Source organism: Vombatus ursinus, unplaced genomic scaffold, assembly GCF_900497805.2.
Source record: "Vombatus ursinus unplaced genomic scaffold, bare-nosed wombat genome assembly UNPS02007284.1, whole genome shotgun sequence".
In the NCBI taxonomy this organism is placed as follows: Eukaryota; Metazoa; Chordata; class Mammalia; order Diprotodontia; family Vombatidae; genus Vombatus; species Vombatus ursinus.
Genome location: NW_020947062.1, coordinates 5,702,919 through 5,720,267, shown reverse-complemented (window position 1 = coordinate 5,720,267; position 17,349 = coordinate 5,702,919). Strand labels below are relative to the sequence as shown.

The following is a 17,349-nucleotide window of genomic DNA, read 5'->3' as shown; positions in this document are numbered from 1 at the left end:
CTGAGCTTGGGAGGACTGACAGCAAGCCAGGCCCAAGAACTCTTAGACTCACCATAGAGTTTGCTTTGCTCTGACTTTATACAACATTCAGCAGCCAGTCTCTTGCCTTGATCCTTATGACCAAGTCCAACTTTGCTACTCTGTTCTCAATATCTGGGTCCCTAATCTCACCCCTCCCATGCCCAAGTCACTGCTCCTCAGTTTCTCTGAGTTAAAAATAGTAAATCTTTTCCAGTGGTTGGGCCTTGACTCCCTCCTGTCACAGAATCTTAAATTTGGAAGGGATCACAGAAGTCATTTAGTACAACCAAGCCTTCCAATGTAAGTATTGATAGCATTCTTCTCCCAGACTTCCTCACCAACCCAACCTTCACACTAAGGCCTGAGAATTTTCCTAATCAACTGCTCTAATCGCATCACTCATTTTCCTCAAAAGCCTTCAGCAGTTCCCACGGCCTACTGAATAATGCATAAACTCTTTAGCCTAGCATTCGAGAGAGGTAGCCCAGACTGCAGAGAACAAAGCGCTAGATTTGGAATCAAAGGACCTGGCTTTGGATCCCAGCTCTGTATAACCTTGAACAAGTCACTTTAATTCTCTGGGTCTCAATTTACTCATCTGTAAAAATGTGGAAGCTGAATCTCTAAGGTCCCTTCTGGCTCTAAATCCTATGATTCTGCTATGATTGGCTTCAATTTACTAATCTTATCTCATACTATACCCCTTCCTGGACTCTATGGTCCAGCTCAAGTAGTCTGTCCTCTGTCCAGTGCATTCCCATTGTCCCAATCTTTGTTTAAATCATTCCCCCAGGCCTGGAATGAACCTTCCCTGTCATCTATCCTATATCTTTGCCCATTCAAATTCCTTCCTTTTTTCAAGGCTACCTCTTCCAGGAAACTTTCCCAGACCACTTCTTCCCTCCCCCCAAATGGTTCCTCCCCAGACCTCCCTTCCATCCCTCCCTCTCAGTGAATGTAATTTTTTCCTCCTTCCTCAAATTTCTCATAGCCCTTTGCTAGGACCTCTTCTTTGTATTCAATTACATCCTAATCTGTATCATTTATTTCTGTACATTTCAAATCTCCCCTATAGACACACATTAGGTTGTAAGTTTATTAAAGCTAGATATTGTGATATTTCAAGTTATTTTCAATATTCCAAATTTTGTAACTTATACATAGCAGATGGTTAATAAATGTTTGTTGTTGAATTAATTGAAGCATGAATCTTAACTATAAAAACTCTAACAGTAGTATTGAAGACTTCCAATGATAGGAAACTTACTTCTAAGAAGAAGATTCTCGCCTTTGAGGCTTGGTTGTAATAACTGCTGCCCATGTGCCTCTATCAATATACTTCCAGACTCCCTGGAAATAATGCTCTGCCTCCTCACTGTCATGTGTCTGATACTGGCTGCCCACTTATCTGAACCTCCTTCTCCTGCCTGCTGAGTTCACCTATAACCTTCCGTAGCCCTAGTCATGTCCGGCAGGATTTGTCCTGCTGCCCAAAAAGCTTTGATTATGATATCTGAAGACCTGGATCCTTATTCATCACAGCATTTTGCCCATCTGGCAGAAGGCTAGTAAGCTGGCCAGTACATAGTGAAAGAGAACTGAACTTGGAATGAGATTTGGGTTAAAAGTTCCAGCTCTGTCATATATTAGTTGTGCAACCATGAGTGGCCCACTTTACTTCTTGGGATCTCAGTTTCTCCATCTGTAAAAATGAGGGGGTTAAACTCAATGATATCTAAGGTCCCTTCTAGCTCTGACAATTCTATGATTCTGAGCACAGTGGCATATGACCAAACTGTCAAACTGAATATTCCTCAAGAAGTTATACTAAGCAAGGACCTGTGGGACAGACGAAAAAGAATGAAAAGGCCTAAAGCTCAGGATGAGCTAAGTCTGGCAGAGAATGCTAAGGACAACAAAAAGGGTTTTTGTAGCTATGCTGGTGGAAAGAGGAGGATCACAGAAGGGATGGAAATGCTGCTCAGGGAAGATGGGTTGATAATGGATAATACACAGGGCTGCTCTTTTTTCTTTCTTTCTTTCTTTCCTTCCCTCCCTCCTTCTTTCTTTCTTTTTCTTTCTTCTCTTCTCTTCTTTCTGCCAGGATGAAATATCTTTGGGATGGAGAGGACAAAACAAAATCAGCAAATAGGGAGTTGAAGGCCAAGGTAATTAAGGAAATAATAAGAGAGCATCTAATTGCCCTTGGTGAGTTCAAGCCATCAGGCCCCAAATGACAGGGTGCTGAAAGAATCTGAGGATGGGATTACTGAGTGACTGCTGCTGATCTTTGAAAGATACTGCAGAATAGGAGAGATGCTTCAGGACTTAAGACGGGCAAATATTGTTCTGATTTTCACAAAAGAGAAGAGAACGGAGCCTGGTATTTGTAGGCCAGTAAGCACAACTTCAATCTTGGCAAAATTCTAGAACATACCATTAAAGGGATGATTTGTCAACATCTAGAAAGGAAAACAGTAATCACTGAGAGTAGGCACAACTTTATCAAGAACAGGTCATACCAGACTAACTACATTTTCCTTTCAGACAAGGCAGCTAGACCGGTACAGCAAAGGAAGATTGTAGACATAATATATAGAGACTAGTCAAACATTTGACAAAGTCCTTCCTGTTATACTTATAGCAAAGATGCAGGAATGTAAACTAGACAGTGATGCAGTTAGGTTAATTTGAAACTGGTTGAAAATTTCCCTAAATCAAAGTAATTTCTTGAATAGGGCTCATAGGTGGGACTGCAAAGAACAGTCAAGAAAATGTGTATTAGTTATTTGGTAATAAAGAATAAATGGAAGTTGTTTGCATAATTGATTATAACTAACATTTCTATTATGCATTTCTTTTTGACATGTAGCTTTTATTTTGAAAATTAATTTTTATTGATTAAAAAATAAGAAACTGGTTGAAATAGATGGGAAAAGAAACACTCAAGGTTGGTATAAGAGCAGGGGCTAGAACCCAGGTCTCCTGACTTGGGATCTAATATTCTTTCAGAAAGACTTCTGAAATCTGGATTCCCTTAGGGCACAGGAGCATTGATCCTTCCAGGGCTGAGGCCCGTGATGTTGTGACTAAGGGCAAACAGCCCGGCAGGGAGGAGGTTTTCTCCATTCTTCCAGGTACACTCGGGCCCCAGGCTCACTCTATTCCCACCCCAGAAAAAAAAAAAGTTTAGCAGCTTGGGAAAGTAAAGCTTCTTGATAAATAAAAAGTCCCCAAGTACAGGAAGGAAGAGACATCACCTAAAAAGCACAGCCCTGTAGCTGGGGCTCAGAAGCAGTCTCCCTTTCTTTTTTTGTGCTCCGCCTGTCCCCCTCTCGCCTCACAAAGTGGCCCCCATATTAAGTCCTACTGCCCAATCCCCTCAGAAAAGTTTAAGAATCTAGGAAAGATGAAATGTCAAGGGAAAGGAGAGGTCCCATAGGTCAGGGAGGTAGGGATGTCCTCAAGAAGACACAGGTCTCCAGGTTTTGTCTCCTCTCCCCACCTCCCATGAGTAAGTGTCTACGTTTCCCAGCCTAACATCACTCTGGGGATACAAAGAAAAGCAAAAACCAGTTTCTACCCACAAGGAGTTCACAATGCAGTGGGGGAAATGACATTCAAACGCCTATGAACAAATGAGATATAGACAGAAGTTGGGGACAATTTCAGAAAGAAGGGGGAACTCAGGAAAGCTGGTTGGTAAATTTCCATTGTGAGCATTTACCCAGAGGAAACTGGCAAATGCTACAATTCAGGACTTGATTATTGTCTTGTTGATTGTCTGAACCTAATAAAGTGACGAAGAAAATGTTAATAATGCATATTCAACATAAAGTGTGTCATACACCCACCCACCCCCAGTTGGTTGTTTAACATTCACCAGCACACCCCCGGAAGGTCTGAGCATTAGATTAAGAAATACTTTTTGCAGAAGGTGGGATTTTAAATGAGACTTGTGGGGAAAAAAAAAAAAACAGGGAAGCCTGGAGATGGAGATGAGAAGAATGAGCATGCAACATATGAGAGACTGCTTGGAGTCAGGAGATGTTTCCTGCAAGGAGGCCATTGTCAAAAAACAAAAGAAAAGAAAAGAAAAGGAGGCCAGTGTCCCTGGATCGCTGAGTAGGTAGTAAGTAGGGAGTAAGGTGTAAGAAGACTGGAAAGGTAAGAGGATCCAGGTTATGAAAGGCTTTAAATGACAAAGAGAGGATTTCATATTTGATTCTGGAGGTAATGGGGAAACACTGGGGTTTACTGAGCAGAAGGGTGGCATGGTCAGACCTTTGCTTTAGGAAGATCACTTTGTTAGCTTAGTGAAGGATGGACTGGAGTGGGGAGAGAATTGAGGCAGGGAAACCAACCAAGAGGTTACTGACATGGTTTAAGCATGAGGTGATGGGGGCCTGTACCAGGGTGGTGGCAGTGTCACAGGAGAGGAGGGGATTGGTATGAGAGATGTTATAAGGGTAGACTTGGCAACTTACTGGATGTGAAGAGGCAAGGATTTGAGTATGGGTAGCTCTGGGAGTATAGTGCTCAACGATATTTGGAAAGTTCAGAAGAGAAGGTTAGGAGGGAAAGATAATAAGGTCATTTTTAGTCATATTGAGTTTAAGATACCTAGTTTGTGATGTCCAATAGGCAGATGAGAATGTGAGATGAGGTCAAGAGAGAAGTTAAGGGTTAAACAGATATGAGAATCATCTACATTTTTTTTGTTGTTGCTGAGTTGCTTTTCAGCCACGTTTGACTCTTTGTGACCTCATTTAGGGTTGAGGATTAAGAAAAGGACAGTTGGAGACTTGGCACCAGCGAGGCCATTGGTTAATGTTGGAGAAAGCAGTTTCAGTTGAATAACGAGGCTGGAAGCCAGACTATAGAGAGATAATAAAAAATAACAACAGTTAGCAATTTACGTAGTTCTCACTATGTTCCAGGCACTGAGCTAAGCACTTTACAAATATTATTTCATTTGATCCTCATAATCCTCTCCTCCAAAAGATTATAAGGTCTCTGAGGGCAGGGACTATTGTCTCTTGCCTCTTTTTATATTCCCAGTTCTTATCACAAGGCCTGGCACACAGTAGGAACTTAATAAACATTTATTCATTGATGTAGGTGCTATTACTATCTCTATTGTACAGTCGAGGAAACAGAGGCAGACAGATCCAAACCTTGATTTGATCTCTGGTTTTCCTGTCTCTGGGGCAGCTGGGTGGTGCAATGGATAGAGTGCTGGGCCTGGAGTCAGGAAGACCTGTGTTCAAATCCAGCCTCAGACATTCACTAGCTGTGTGAGCCTGGGCATGTCACTTAACCCCGTTTGCCTCCGTTTCCTCATCTGTAAAATGACCTGTATCTTTGCCAAGAAAACTCCAAATGGGGGTCTCGAAGAGTCAGACATGATTGAAATGACTCAACAACCAAACAATTTCCTGACTCCAGGCCCAGCATGAAAGAAAGAGGAGGCACTAAGTGAAGGCTTGCTGGGGATGAGCTAGAGGGGAATCTTGTGCAGGTACAAATTGAATTAGCATCTTCTGAGTCTCCTTCCAACTCTCTGATTCTGTAGCCCACTACTAGACTGGACACCTTGATGAAATGGCTCCCGTCTTATCTAATCTTCGTATTTTTCCCATGGCCTAAAACACAATCTGTGAACAATCATACAAACAGCCTTGGATTCACAATTAAAAAGTCTGGCTTCCAATCCTAGTTCTGATGTTTACTATTTGCATGACCTTGGGCAGGTGCTTAAGCCTCAGTTTTCTTATCTGCTAAATGAGATGATTGAATGAGCTGATCTTTAAAGTCCCTTTCAGCTCTGTGTCTTATTTCTTAAATGTTTCTGAATTTGGAAAGGTTACATGAAAGCTGGGATGTGAGCTAGGTCTCGAGAAAGAGAATACTTTCACGTCCTCAAATATACTCATTACCAGAAATTCAACAGAGGTTCAAATAATCTCAGGTCAACAAGCCAGAAATTATTATCCCCACTTTACACTTGAGAAAACTAAGACCCCAGGGAAGTGATTTTTTTTTCTCAAAACACACAGTGAGTTAATGATGGCAGTGGAAATATAGTCCTGTTCTCCTGATTTCCGTGATCTTTCTAGAAAACCACCTATGTAACAGGAATGACAGATTTTCTCATGGAGAGGTAAGGCCCACCTGTTTCACCGGCCAAAAACAAAATAAGATAAAGTAAAAAAGCTTAGCTGCTGTACACATAATCAGCTAAGCATTGACTGAGCACATTCTAAATGTCCAGCACTGCTAGATGAAACCAGTTTGCCAAATTGCCTGTTACTCTATCTCAGGGAGCCAGGAATCCCACAGAGGATCACAGTTCACAGTCCAGGCAGCTGGGAACTCATATGTAAGCACTAAGAAACTAGGGGTGGGTAGGTGGGGGGAAGGAGGGGAGGGATGAAGGGAAACAAGAGGAAATCTGTGCTAAAAGTTTCCTGTCTCGTTTACATTTTAAACACAGTCCCAAGGGGGAATATCCAGAGGATGTAGTTCAGTTGTTAGATGTCTTTTATTTAGATAATAGATGTCTTTTGTTTTTTACATTAGTAATTCCCTCATATCCCCCTCTACATCTCCTACCCACCCCTACCCCCTTCCAAGCTCACACGCACTCCTAATCTAACCCTACCTAGTCAAATGTCCTTAGGAAAAAAAAAAAGCTAAACAAAACTCACTGATAAAAGGACCTTTATCTGACAGTGTGTGCAACATTGAACTCTCCCAGTTAGTTCCTCAGCACCTGGAGGACTGGGAGAGTTCCATCCACCAATGTCCCTCTGCCATCCCCTCTCATCACATTGATGCATCACTTTCGAGGCCTCTATTTTGGGGACTGGCTCCACATCAGCTTGGCTTCATTCCCCTCTCAGTTGTGCTTCTGCCTCCAAGGACATCACCACAATTACTTAACTGCCCTCTCAACCTGGAACTTCTCAGTGCCTGGGGCCTTCTCACCCAGCAAAATCTTTCCACCATGCCAGCTCTCTTCTCCCATTGATGTCTTCTGTTTTTTACAATCATTATGTGGAAGCGCCACTTTCAGGGCCTCCATTTTGACCGTGCTTCATTCCCCTCTTGGCTATGCTTCAGACTTTGGGGACTCTGCCTCCATATCTCTGCTTGGGAACCCCGTATTCTTCCCCATCAGCTCCCTTTTATGTGTCGTCTTCCCTCATTAGAATATAAGCTCCTTGTGGCCAGGGACTGTCTTTCTTTTTGCTTGTTTTTGTCTTCCCTTGTTTAGAAAAGTGCCTGGCACAAAACAAGTGTTTAAATGAGCAGAACCAGGAGAACACTGTACACAGTAACAGCCACATTGTGCGATGACCAACTTTGATAGACTTAGCTCTTCTCAGCAATGCAATGATCTAAAACAACTCCAAAAGACTCACGATGGAAAATGTCATCCACATCCAGAGAAAGAACTGTGGAGTCTGAATGCTGATTGAGCATACTACTTTCTCTTTTTTTGTTGTTTTTTCTTTCTTGTGGTTCTTCCCTTTTGTTCTGATACTTCTTTCACAACATGACTGATGTGGAAATAGGTTTAACATGATTATACCTATATAGCCTATATCAGGTTGCATGCCATCTTGGGGAGGGGGGAGAGGAGGGAGGGAGAAAAAAAATTTGGAACTCAAAATCTTATAAAAGTGAATGTTGAAAACTATTTTACATGTAATTGGAAAAAATAAAATGCTATTAAGTGGGGGGAAAATAGGTGCTTAAAAATGCTTGTTACCTTACCTTGCCTTCCTCACTTTTCTATCTAAAGAAATGTTTCTTCAAGTGTTCTCCAGGCCCAGAATTGGTCTGAGCTCACATGGCCTTTTCATCTTCTATAATTATTGTAGTTATTGCATATATTGTTCTACATGTGCTGACTTCACTTTGTACCAGTTCCACAAGTTTTCTTCCCATGTTTTTCTCTACCTTTACTAGCTGTATCACCTTGGGCAGGTCATTTCATTTCTCTGGGCGTCAACTTCTTCACCTCTAAAATGGGGATAAATAATTCCTACCCTGCATCCCTTACAGTGTTGTTATGATGAACAAATGAGATAATAGATAAGAATGATTTGAAAATGATATAGAAACCTGGATCAAATTGTTTACTGTCTCAGGGAGGCGGGGAGGAGAGACAGGGAGGGAGGGACGAAGGGAGGGAGGGAAAGAATTTGGAATTAAAAATCTTTTAAAATGAATGATAAAAAATGTTTTTGCATTCAATTGGGAAAAAATAAAATACTAACTTAAAAGAAAAAGAAAATTCTATAGAACCCTGGAGAGACTGATTCAAGACGGAAAAGTGAGCAAACTAATAAGAGCCAGGTTTTTAACACACCCACCAAAACTCAGAGAGAGTGAGAGAGAGAGAGAGAGAGAAAATTGCCACAAAGACAAGAAACACAGCTTAAAAAATACACAGGAAGGGGTAGCTAAGTGGCACAGTGAATAGAGCACCAGCCCTTATGTCAAGAGGACCTGAGTTCAAATGTGGCCTCATACACTTGACTCTTACTAGCTGTGCGATGCAACCCTGGACAAGTCACTTAACCCCAATTGCCTAACCAAAAAACAAAACAAAACAAAAAAACAAAACAAAACAAAAAAACACAAGAAAACAAAAACTAACCACAATAAAAGATGAGAAATAAAATGAATGTTGAAGTTTTATATACCAGGAACAAATGGAGATTTAAAAAGAAACCATGTCAGATTATTTACTAAGAGATGGCTTTAAGTGGATAAATGACATAGCCAAAGAAAATAATCAATATTTGGTGATGATAAGCAAGCCACAAGACCAAATAAAAAAAGGGCTTAAAGAAGTTTTCAATAAGACAAGGAAATTAAGGAAGAATTGAAAGAATGAAATGAACTAATGAAGAAAATGACCAGTGAAGAAAATGACCAGTAAAGAAAATGAGATTAAAAAAATACTAAAAAACTTACTATAGAGGAAAATAAATGGTAGACAATTAAAAAACAACTTGATAAGGGCTAAAAAACAAAAACAAATCCACATTGAATTATCCAAGCTACTGGAAAATGCATAGAACCAAATGACAAAGCATGGAGGACAGATCACAATGCAAAAATATCAGGATTACTAACATCCTAGAAATTTTTCTTTAAAAATATGGACAATTTCTTCCAGAAATTTGTCAAAGGAAGCACTATAGAAATAGAGGAGATTGATTTTTACTAATATCAGAGGATTCATCTTATTTGGACTTCTCCCAAACATTCAAGGCCACACAAGCTATTGCAGAATCTTCTGAATGTACCTGCTTGAGCAGTAAATCTCAGTATTGTAGGATCAGTCAAACTACTATTTGACCCAGTGAATCACTACTAGGTCTATAACCCAAAGAGATCAAAGAAAGAGGAAGAAGACACAGAACAAGGAAAAAGATACGTATAAAAACACTCATAGTAATTCCTTTTGTGGTGGCAAAGAAATAGAAGCTGAGAGGGTGCCCATCAATTGGGGAACAGCTGAACAAATTGTGGGATATGAATGTGATGGAACACTATTGTTTTGTGAGAAATGATGAAGAGGATGGTTTCAGAGAAAGCTGGGAAGACTTATAGGAACTGATGTAGAGTGAAGTGAGCAGAACCAGGAGAATAATGTTTATAACAACAACAATATGGTAAAGATAATTATCTTTGAAAGACATAGTAACTCTAATCAGTGAAATAACCAACCATGATTCCAGAGGACTTATGAGGAAGCATGCTATCCACTTCCTCATAGAGTGGTGATTGATTCAGAGTACAGATTGAGACTTTTATTGTTTTGACATCTCTAATGTAGGAATTTGTTTTTGTTTGACTATATGTGTTTTAAGAGGGGTTTTATTTGTTGATTTTTTTTTTTGCTTCCTCAATTGGTGGTAGTAAGAGAGAAGGTAGGAATGAGAAAATGCAGATCTGAAAATAAGATAAAATTTAATATTAAAAAACTTACAATCATAAGACTTTAGGATTGAAAGGACTTTTGAGATCTAACTGATTTTTTTTAAAATTTTATTTATTTATTTACCGTTTTTGTGTCTTAGATCCCTTTGGCAGTCTGGCTGGAGCCCATGGACTGCTTTTCAGAATAAAGTTTTTTAAATGCATAGGTTTACAAAGAAAACCAATTATATTGAAATACTTAAAACCACAAGTTTATGGACCCCCAGGTTAAGAACCTTTGATTTAGACCAAACCCCTCATTTTACAAAGGGGGAAACTGAGGCTCAGAAAGTGTAAGGAACTTAACCAAGGTCATGCAAGTAGCAACTGACCAAGTCAGAGCTAAGCCCAAATTTTCTGACTTTGTATCTAGTGCTTTTCTCCACTATAACACATATGTCTGTCTGTCATCTTAGCTTCCATGACATACTCAATCTCTGTGAATCTCTGGTATGGTGGAAAGAACCCTTTACTTGAACACAAAAGACACAGGTTGAAATCTTACAAGGCTATGCCATTTGTCTATGTGACTTTGGAGAATTGACTTCACTGAATCATAAAACATTAGGGGGAACCTTAAAAATCATTTTGTCCAATCCTTTCATTTTCCAGATGAAGAAATGGAAGCATGAAGAAGGAAAAGGACTTGACTAAAGTCATAGTTCATAAATGGCACAGGTGTGACTTAAACTCCATTGTTTGGTTTTTTTTTTTTGTGACAGCAAGTCACCACCCTGCACTCTTCCTTAAGTCCAATTTAAGCTCTTGAGTTCTAAGTTTCCACATCTGTAAAATAAGAATTTTGGACCATAGATGATCTTATATAGCTGCTTACAGTTCTAACATTCTATGATTCTATAATTTTTAAAGTCTTTTCCACTTCTAACATTCTACAATTCTGATTCTAAAGTCCCTTGGAGCATTAACATTGTGTGAACTGGAAAAGAGGAGAGGAGAAGAGAGGCAGAGGGAAGAGAGGAGAGGGAGAGAAGGAGAAGGAGAGGAGGAGAAGAGGAAGTAAAAAGAGAGGAAGGGAAGAGGAGGAGAGAGAAGAGGAGAGGGAGAAGAGGAGAGGAGGAGGAGAGGAAGGCAGAAGAGAGGAGAGGAAGAGGAGGAGGAGAGAAGAATAGAGGGAGAGAAGAGAGGAGAGGGAAAAGAGAAGGAGGAGAAGAGAAGGAGAGGAGGAGGAGAGGAAAGGAGAGGAGAAGAGAGAAAACTGAATGGATAAATATGGAAAATGATTCTATAGGGGGCAGGGGGAAGCTTATAATTAATCAATTTCAGACCCACAAAACCATTATTATTGTTGTTGTTTTTATTAGCATTAGTAATAATAGCTAGCATATATAAATTTTTAAAGGTTTCAAAGCACTTTGCATATTTTATCTCATTTGATTCTCACAACAATCTTCACAAGGCTGAGGTGCAGAATAAATTAACCTTCTAATCCTCATGGAAAACAAAGAATTTCAAATACCATGAAAACTTCCCATTTGCCACAGGCATGCTAATTCCAACTGGGGCACTTCTCAGAGTCTTTTCTGGCACTGGTGGGTGCTGGGGACCATGGGATAGATGCCCTGCCCCTTTGGAAAATACATAATGAAATTACTCGCTCATCTTCACCTGGCTCAGCTGGGATGGGACCCAAAGAACCTGTAAAACTGTCAGAGGAAAATAAAAAGCTTTGAAGGATTGAACTTGCAGAAATTTCTTGGCATGAAGCACTGAACTGGGGTGGGGAAAGGGGACGCACGGATCACCACAGGGGTGCATGGAGTTGCCTGGCAACCTGGCCAAGCATTCTCAGTGGCTTTGAATGGACCAAATGGCTTTGTCCCATGACAATCCCTGACTGTTGGTGAATGGCTCTCCCAGAGGAAACAAAGACCAGAGGCCCCGGTCAGTGCCAGCTCAGCCAGCTCACAGACTCCTGCCTTCCCCCCACTCTTTTGTTACACATTTTTCTAAACTAAAGCCTCACTAGCTCTAGAGGAGAGATTCTTCTCAACACAAAGTTACTTGGTCTTACTTTGAAGGATCTAAATTTCTAATGGCCAAACTTTCCTTGTTCCCATCCCCTCATAATAGAGTAGTGGGGCTAAAAGCCAGCAAAACTAGTCCCTGCATTGCTACTAACTTGACCAACCTGGTGCAAATCACTTCACATCTCTGAGCCTCAGTTTCTTCATCTGTAAACTGACAGGATTAGATTAGATCAACAGTCCTTGCATTCTATGGCCTGCTGCATACACAGAGTTAGTTGCTGCTTTTGTGAAATTATTTGAGGGGTGCTACGAGCAGTAGCCCACCATGGTACCACAAATTTCACCATTAGAGGGGTCATCCATTTAAATAAAAGCACAATGTCTCTAAGAATCCCCTGTTAAAATGCAAACCTGAGAAGGAACAAGGCACTGAAGCAATGGGACAGAGGATTGTATACTTGGGTAGAGAAGAGTTGGGGCAAGAAGAGAGAAAAGCAGGGAAGGAATTGTTCTTAAACCTGAAGAAATGCCCTGAGGAGGGTTAGCTGGGGGAGGAGAGGAAGAACATTGTATTTGTAGAGCCATGGCATTGCATGAGGTCACTTACCAACTACAAGCAAAGTCAGACATGCAGAGAGAGGGATAAAAACAAACCCAACCCTTATCTACTTTCCAACATGGCAGGGGGAGCCTTGATTGCTAATTTTCTTGGATCCAAACCCTTTCTCATTTTCCTTCAGGGCTCAATGTATATGTGTACATATATATGTATATGTATGTATATATGTATATATACTTAAATATTTATTGATTAATTACTACTATATAGGTTTAGAAGTTGTGGAATGGTCAGACCCAAAGAGTGGCTGTTAAAGATTCAATATCAACTAAAGAAGTCTTTAGTGAAATACTATTTGCCCTGGGTATTTGCCCTAGGCTTGGTGCTTTTTAACCTTTTTTTATCAATCACTTGAACAAAGGCACTAAAGAGCATGCTTATCAAAGCTGGGAGAGATAATAAACACCTTGGATGATTGGGTCAGCATCCAAAGAAATCTCAGCAGAATCATTACCTGAGCAGACTCAGTTAGACCAAATCTAATTTGTTGTCGTTGAGTCATTTTTAAATCATGTCTGACTCTTTGTGACTGAATTTGGGGTTTTCTTGGCAAAGATACTGGAGTGGTTTGCCATTTCCTACTCCAGCTCATTTTATAGATAAGGAACTAAGATAAACAGGGTTAAGTGACTTGCCCAGGGTCACACAGCTGACTCCAGGCCTGGCACTCTATCCACCTTACCTAGCTGCCCAATCCAAATCTAATAAAATTAAGTATAACTGGGATAAATATAAAGTCTTATTCATGGAAAAACCCATATCACAAGTTCAAGATGGACTTTAAGGTCCCCGTTCCAACTCAGAGATTCTGTGATTCTGGGCTGAAATCTTCCTTTCTAGAAATTTCTTTGGATTATTTGAAGTTCTCTCTTCTAAGAAGAAGCAGAACAAATTACAGCTGATGGGATTTAGAACTGCAAGAGATCTCGGTGATTATCAAGTCCAAACTTCCCATCTTAGAAAGAGGAAACTGAGACCCAAAGAAGGTAAATGATTTGTCCAAGGTCACATTGATATTTATTGAAATTTTAACTCAGGCACTCTGGCTCCAAATCTTTCTACTATAATAACTGACATAATTTATATATGTATATATGTATATATAAATTATTATTTATAAATTAAATTTATATTTTATTCTAAAAGTTTCATATTATCTCATTTCAGCCTTGCAACAACCTGTAAAATAGGTACTACAAGTATTCTCATTTGACACAAGAAGAAACTGAGGCTCAAAGACATGTGACTTGCCCATGATGACATAGCTTTATGAGTGTCAGAGATGGGAGTTGAACCCAAGTCTTCTTGACTCCAAGTTCAGTTCCCTATCAACTATGCAACTTTAAGTTTCTGTTTTGTCATTTTTTCCATTAAATTATTCAGTTTCATCTCCAAAAGTCTCGTTATGGAAAATGCTATCCACATCCAGAAAAAGAACTATAGAGTCTGAATGCAGATCAAAGCATATTATTTGCTTATTTTTTTTCCTTCTGTTTTGTTTTGTTTCTTCTTTCTTGTGGTTCCTCCCATTGGTTCTAATTCTTCTTTACAACATGACTAGTATGAAAATATGTTTAATAGGAACATAAATGTAGAGTCTATATCAGATTGCACACCTTCTTGGGGAGGGAGGCGGGGAGGGAAAGGAAGAAAATATAAAACTCAAAAGCTTATAGAAGTGAATATTGAAAACTAAAAACAAATTAATTAATAAAAATAAATTAGTTATTCTGTCTCCTACATGGTAGCCCTTCAAATATCTGAAGATAGATACTATATTCTACTCCTACTCCACATCTTCTCTGGTTAAGCATTCTCAAGCAATTCAAACAGAAGCAGTTTCTTTTAACTTTTTCTCATCAGTATCAATCAATCAACAAAAAATTATTATTAATATTTATGAGATAAGCACCTTAGGAATGGACATTCCAATCTAAGTGTAGTGAATCCACTGTCCTTAATAGAGAAAATTGTCTCTTGCAATAAATTTCACAAATCTATTTTTTTTATCTGTTTATACTTCTCTTTCCATTTTCATCCTTGAATGCCTTTGCAATAACTTTGCTTAACTGGATATCTTACCAAGCTTTCTTTAGAATGGCTTTACTCTCCAAGGCTTCTCTCTGCTTTAGGAAACAATGTTGCTCATAATTGTGTATCATTTTTCTTTGTATGATTTTACGGATAAGTTTATGTTCTACCCCACTATTGCCTGTGGCAGTTACCTCTTGGCAAGTAAAAAAAGGGGGAGTGAATAAGCATTTATATAGCACCTACTATGAGCCAGGCATTGTATTGTTGTTTGGTAATTTCAGTTGTATCCAACTCTTTGTGACCCCATTTGGAATTTTCTTGGCAAAGACATTGTAGTACTTTGCCACATCCTTGTCCAGGTCGTTTTATAGATAACAAAACTAAGGTAAACAGGGTTAAGTGACTTGCCTAAGGTCATACAGCTAGTAAGTGCCTGAGACCGAATTTGAACTCATGAAGATGAGTCTTCTTGACTTCAGGTCCAACACTCTATCCGCTGTGCCACCCAGCTGTCCTGCCAGGCATCGTACTAAGTGCTTTTTTTTTTTTTTATAAATACCATCTCATTTGAGATAAGTCAAATGTTTGCTGACTAATGTGATTTCTGGCCTTTTGGTCTTATTATTATGGCAATTAATTTACACTAGTTTAACTTCTGAATAAAATTATTATAGTTGGTGCCAATGTCATTTCTGTTGTCTACTTTCCATTTTTTACTTTCAATAGCTTATTTGAATAATTCAAATTAACTCGATAGATTTTTCTCATTACTATTTCTTATCTTGTTTATTATTAATTCCTGTCTTCATTCTGCCAAGTCAATGTTCTGTGCATGGACAGATGACTTAGGAATAATAAACATGTCCATAATAAGTCCTTTCTTGTCCATTAAAATGTCATTAAATTCATTCTTAGTGATCATATTTGATGCTTGCTTTATCCAGCATCTATCAATTCTTTCTCTAAAGAAAGCTTTCATGATATAGAGGCATGAGGTTTTTATATAACCTACAAGTCTTTGGCTTCTCTCATTCTTTTCTTTTTTTTAATGGCATTTTGTTTTTTCCCAATTACATGTAAAGATAATTTTTAACATTCATTTTTTAAAAAGTTTGAGTTACAAATTTTCTCCCTCTTTCACTTACCCCCTCCCTAAGATGGTAAACAATTTGATGTAAGTTATATATGTGCAATCATATAAAACATATTTCCATAAGTCATGTTGTGAAAGAAGAAACAGACCAAAAGGGAAAAAAAAACATAAAATATAAAGAAAGTGAAAAATAGTACGCTTTGATCTGCATCCAGACTCCATCAGTTCTTTCTCTGGATGTGGATAAGATTTTTCATCGTCTCATTATCTTCTGAACCATATTTGCCCTTAGATTACTTCCCATCTTCACCTTCTCTCACCTTTGCATTTGTCACTGAATGATCAGACTGAATATTGACTTGATTTGGAGGGTCTTGTCGGCTCTTCGTAGAATTTCTCTACCTCTTCATCCTGAACAACTAATGTTGGTACATTAACTACAATTATTTTCTTGGTGGTATTTTTGTAAATACTTTTCATTAATACTACAATACTTGATGATCAAATGTGCCATGAAATAATATTTCTTTGTAGCTTTGGAGCATATAATTAGACTTACTCTTTTTACTCCTTTCTTTGTCTCTCAAGAGTTCCTGTAAAGCATTCCTTCCATTTAGTTACAACTTTCTTTTTTCCTCTGGTTTTGTTTATGGCAAGAATGTCAAGAGTAATATGATTCACCTCCTTCAGCAACAGGATCATTTGCTGGTCACTGGACAAGGATCTTACATGTAGAGTACCAACAGTCAAATTAAAGTTCACTGAGAATCTGAAAACTGTGATTCTTCATGTCCACTGTCCCCTTCCCCACCATTCTGCCATCATTATAGTAGAAGTTAAAGGGGGCATTACAGGACCAAGGGTCATTTTTTTAAAATTTTTCCCAATTTCAGGGTTGCCATGGCCAAGAAAGTTTCATCACCAAATGGCTGGACTACTTGTGTTGTGCTTTTCCATGATTAACTAGACTGGTCCTCAGAAAACAGACTGTCAGTTCCCAGTGCCATAATCAAAGCCTTTCTAGCATGGGATATCTTGCCAGAACTTGTGCTCCACCAGTGTAATCTTCAAGAACCCAGGTTCACTTATATGACACAGTGAAACTTGGGACTAGGACTTTTGTGAAGGATCACATCTGATAAAATGGAAAATAGTCAGTTAATAAATATTAAGTGCCTACTATGTGCCAGTCACTGTGGTAAACACAGGGATCCAAAAAGAGGCAAAAGACAGTCCCTGCCCTCAAGAAGTTTACAATCTAATGGGGGAGATAACAGGCAAAGAAATATGTACAAACAAGCTATATATAGGATAAATAATAAATAATTAAAAGGGGGAAGGCACTAGAATTAAGAGGGGTTGGGAAAGGCTTCCTGTAGATAAGATTTTAGTTAAAATTTGAAAGAAGCCAGGCAAGTCAGTAGGTGGAGTTGAGGAGGGAGAGCATTCCAGGCATTTGAGACAACCAGAGAAAATGTCCAGAGCTGAGAGAAAGAATGTCATATTCATGGAACAGCCAAGAGATCAGTGACACCGGATAGATCAAAGAATATATGGTGGGGAGGAAGGTATAAGAAGACTGAAATGGTGGC

The 17,349-nt window shown here is 39.1% G+C and overlaps 1 protein-coding gene across 1 annotated transcript in view; it reads right to left on the bottom strand.

The window, feature by feature from the left end:
* Window positions 1-17,349, bottom strand: part of HHIPL1 (HHIP like 1) — an 88,574-nt gene that overhangs the window by 18,636 nt on the left and 52,589 nt on the right. The window lies entirely within an intron of this gene.